Genomic DNA, 5000 nt, shown 5'->3' with positions numbered 1-5000 from the left:
CGCCACCTGCAGGTCCCCCGCAACATGACCTGCTGCACCGATGATACCGCCATCTATGAGACGCCACGCCGACTACGACATCGCTAGGTCCCACAGTGCCCATTTTCCGACGCCACCCACAAACCCTGCATCATCTGCCCACCACAGGAGCCCCAACGCCTGTGCCTGCGTCGCACGAAGTCGTCGACCGACAATCGCTCCACCCGCACCCGCACGTGCCCCACCCCAACCGCCCAAATCGCAACTCCAGCGGATGAACGGCGGACTCTTCCCGCACTCGTAACGTGCAATCCGCCCCTATATCTTGCGTTTCATGAAGAGTTATATCGAATATGCCATATTCCCGCTGTCCCTATACATGCTGTAAGTAGCTCGCTTGCTACAGCAGCAGCAGCAGCAGCACCACCTCCGCGCGCTTCCCTGGGGGCACTGAACCGCAGGATGCGAGACCCCACGCCCAGTGGCAAACAGGGCTCCTCTCAGAATATAGGCGGTCCCTACCCCTCACAACGATGACGGTGGGAGGGCCGTTTTACGAGACCATTTCCTGCGGTGCCAACGCTGTCGTAGAGCCGATACTCCATCTTTGGTACAAGGCAATCATTCCGCTGTAAATCAGTACGTCACTCGTAGTTCAGTCACCTCACAGCACTGCTCAGTAAACTATGCAGGCCCACATAGATAGATTATGATAGATTATATACGCAAATGCCCCTATACATGCTGAACGTCCGTACACACAAAATGAACCACACGTCAGCCACACACTCTATCACACACTACTCTCTGCCTGTAACAGACACAGATACAACTACTAAGCACCAGCATGGACCAACGTCCGGTGCATCCTATCCGCCACAGTACACCAACTACGCTATGATAACCAGACCGGGAGGTCCAATCATAAAACAGAATACCCCACTCGTCCGACAACCACAATTGCTCAGAGAAGCCACCAACACCCACACATGTCCTACACAGGGGTGCACCCATCACCACCACACTGCCTCGTCTTACAGCACAAACACACTGGCAGGAATGAAACACACAGGTCTGCCGCAACCACAGACACGGCTCGCCCCCTCTCACTGGCGAAAAGCGCATCCCGACGTGACATAACTCCTTTGACACACTGACGCTGCCTCGGGCATCCACGTCCTACGGTCGATATCAACGAACCTCCCCCCCCCCTCCCCCCCACAACACGCCATCCCATACCACATTGTGTACCGTACCCAAACCTAACGTGTACTGTACTACAACGCAATGTGTACCATAACACAACCCAGTTTGTACCTTAACCTAACCTATGTCACCTTAACCTAACCTATGTCACCTTAACCTAACCTATGTCACCTTAACCTAACCTATGTCACCTTAACCTAACCTATGTCACCTTAACCTAACCTATGTCACCTTAACCTAACCTATGTCACCTTAACCTAACCTATGTCACCTTAACCTAACCCATCTTGCACCTTAACCTAACCCATCTTGCACCTTAACCTAACCCATCTTGCACCTTAACCTAACCCATCTTGCACCTTAACCTAACCCATCTTGCACCTTAACCTAACCTATGTTGCACCTTAACCTAACCTGTGTTGCACCTTAACCTACCTCAATTTGCACCGCAATGTAACGCAATTTGCACCGCAATGTAACGCAATTTGCACCGCAATGTAACGCAATTTGCACCGCAATGTAACGCAATTTGCACCGCAATGTAACGCAATTTGCACCGCAATGTAACGCAATTTGCACCGCAATGTAACGCAATTTGCACCGCAATGTAACGCAATTTGCACCGCAATGTAACGCAATTTGCACCGCAATGTAACTCAATTTGCACCGCAATGTAACTCAATTTGCACCGCAATGTAACTCAATTTGCACCGCAATGTAACTCAATTTGCACCGCAATGTAACTCAATTTGCACCGCAATGTAACTCAATTTGCACCGCAATGTAACTCAATTTGCACCGCAATGTAACTCAATTTGCACCGCAATGTAACTCAATTTGCACCGCAATGTAACTCAATTTGCACCGCAATGTAATGCAATTTGCACCGCAATGTAATGCAATTTGCACCGCAATGTAATGCAATTTGTACCGCAATCTACCCCCACATTGTGCCTTAACCTAACCCACATTGTGCCTTAACCTAACCCACATTGTGCCTTAACCTAACCCACGTTGTGCCTTAACCTAACCCACGTTGTGCCTTAACCTAACCCACGTTGTGCCTTAACCTAACCCAAGTTGTGCCTTAACCTAACCCAAGTTGTGCCTTAACCTAACCCAAGTTGTGCCTTAACCTAACCCAAGTTGTGCCTTAACCTAACCCAAGTTGTGCCTTAACCTAACCCAAGTTGTGCCTTAACCTAACCCAAGTTGTGCCTTAACCTAACCCAAGTTGTGCCTTAACCTAACCCAAGTTGTGCCTTAACCTAACCCAAGTTGTGCCTTAACCTAACCCAAGTTGTGCCTTAACCTAACCCAAGTTGTGCCTTAACCTAACCCAAGTTGTGCCTTAACCTAACCCAAGTTGTGCCTTACCCTGCTCTGTAATTGGCATATGACACGTTACATTAATGTATTGTCCAACCGCAACCCGCTCAGAATGTTGTGTACACAGCTACGTGTCATCTCCCCATAACAGCTGCATTGCAGTGTGGTACACCATAGAGACGTGTGGGAGTAATGGACGCAGTGGATGGCGATCAGCATGAGCCGTCTGTTCATGTAGTGGCGCGTGTATGCAGACGTAGTAGTCTCTTCTCACACAATGTGATAGCACGGTGCCCCGCGTTCCACATCTGCGACATGCTACAGAGGCCGGTTGACAGTTGGTCGCGCAATGGACATCGCATACGTACGGGGGCACCTTCCACGTGCCCTCTAGTCGGGCACATTTTGTTGCGTGGATGTGAGCGGATGTAGTGTGTCTTGACACCTGACAGGCAGGCATGCAATAATAGTTGACTTTGCAAACGGGGATGGACGTGTACGTTTACTGGTGACGTTACGCAAATGAACAACTGGTAACCCGTTGTGGTGCGGTTGTCCTTGCTGGAGGTACATCTGTGAGGGCAACGATCGGTACAGCTACGAAGCGGTCCCCACCATACCAACGAACGTGAATGTGAATCTGGGTGTGAAGCGATACGCGGCTGTGGGTGGGTGGGACTGTCCCCGGCCGGTGAGGGGGGGCCGCCCGGCGTGCTGGCCGCGCGGTGCGTGGGCGCACGCGCTACAGCCGGCTGGTGGGGGCGCCCAGTGGCAGGCGCGCCGGCCGACGGACGCGGCAGGCGGCGCAGCTGCGCGCCGGGGCACCCTGCGCGCGGCGCCGTGCAGCCAAAGTGGGTCCTCGCCGGCCCGGTGCGAAGCGCGGTGGACATCTGCAGTGTGCTGGTCCGATTGAGGACTGTGTGCGTTGAGGATGCGCCGCCGCCCGGCACTCGGCGCCGCGACGCCGTCTGCTGCTCGGTCGCCCCAGCGGTTCTCGCTGGTGGTTTGTATCGCAGTTGTGCAGACGTGTTGGCACGTGCGCTGTGCTGGGAGAGTTCGCTTCGGCACCCACGTGGGGCCTTTGCCCTTCTGTGGCGCTGGCGTTGGAGCTGCCGGTCACCGTAGGTGGCGCGTGTTGTCTCCCGCCGGCAATGCCACGACAGCACGCTCCCGGGCCTCTGTCGGCAGCGGCAAGCTCAGTTGGGAGCACGGGTGGTCGCACCTAAAGCGTCTACTCGCCTAACTCCGGGCGATTGCGCCTCTCTCGAACCCGACCAAGTACTTAGGACGGCGCTGCGCGCCGCCGGGACCTGAGAGGGTTTCGAGGTGTATTGTGCAGGGGAGCTCAGCCTCCTCCTGTTTGCAGAATAATTGAGCGGACGCTTGCGTGTTCGCGCGGGCCCCTGGGACACACTCCCGGGCGGCCGGCTGCTCAGCTCTAGTTGACGCAGCTCCCTGGTTGATCCTGCCAGTAGTCATATGCTTGTCTCAAAGATTAAGCCATGCATGTCTCAGTACAAGCCGCATTAAGGTGAAACCGCGAATGGCTCATTAAATCAGTTATGGTTCCTTAGATCGTACCCACGTTACTTGGATAACTGTGGTAATTCTAGAGCTAATACATGCAAACAGAGTCCCGACCAGAGATGGAAGGGACGCTTTTATTAGATCAAAACCAATCGGTCGGCTCGTCCGGTCCGTTTGCCTTGGTGACTCTGAATAACTTTGGGCTGATCGCACGGTCCTCGTACCGGCGACGCATCTTTCAAATGTCTGCCTTATCAACTGTCGATGGTAGGTTCTGCGCCTACCATGGTTGTAACGGGTAACGGGGAATCAGGGTTCGATTCCGGAGAGGGAGCCTGAGAAACGGCTACCACATCCAAGGAAGGCAGCAGGCGCGCAAATTACCCACTCCCGGCACGGGGAGGTAGTGACGAAAAATAACGATACGGGACTCATCCGAGGCCCCGTAATCGGAATGAGTACACTTTAAATCCTTTAACGAGTATCTATTGGAGGGCAAGTCTGGTGCCAGCAGCCGCGGTAATTCCAGCTCCAATAGCGTATATTAAAGTTGTTGCGGTTAAAAAGCTCGTAGTTGGATTTGTGTCCCACGCTGTTGGTTCACCGCCCGTCGGTGTTTAACTGGCATGTATCGTGGGACGTCCTGCCGGTGGGGCGAGCCGAAGGCGTGCGACCGCCTCGTGCGTGTTCGTGCGTCCCGAGGCGGACCCCGTTGAAATCCTACCAAGGTGCTCTTTATTGAGTGTCTGGGTGGGCCGGCACGTTTACTTTGAACAAATTAGAGTGCTTAAAGCAGGCAAGCCCGCCTGAATACTGTGTGCATGGAATAATGGAATAGGACCTCGGTTCTATTTTGTTGGTTTTCGGAACCCGAGGTAATGATTAATAGGGACAGGCGGGGGCATTCGTATTGCGACGTTAGAGGTGAAATTCTTGGATCGTCGCAAGACGAACAGAAG

General features: G+C 53.5%; 1 non-coding gene across 1 annotated transcript in view; it reads left to right on the top strand.

Annotated features, from left to right (window-relative positions):
• Positions 1 to 3966: 3966 nt before the first annotated feature.
• Positions 3967 to 5000, top strand: part of LOC126146896 (small subunit ribosomal RNA) — a 1909-nt gene continuing 875 nt past the window's right edge. The window contains exon 1 of the ribosomal RNA XR_007529813.1: positions 3967 to 5000. This exon is cut by the window's right edge and continues 875 nt beyond it. This is a non-coding gene — a ribosomal RNA (small subunit ribosomal RNA).

This window comes from Schistocerca cancellata, unplaced genomic scaffold (genome assembly GCF_023864275.1).
Source record: "Schistocerca cancellata isolate TAMUIC-IGC-003103 unplaced genomic scaffold, iqSchCanc2.1 HiC_scaffold_836, whole genome shotgun sequence".
Taxonomy (NCBI): Eukaryota; Metazoa; Arthropoda; class Insecta; order Orthoptera; family Acrididae; genus Schistocerca; species Schistocerca cancellata.
This window is presented reverse-complemented; position numbering and strand designations above follow the sequence as displayed.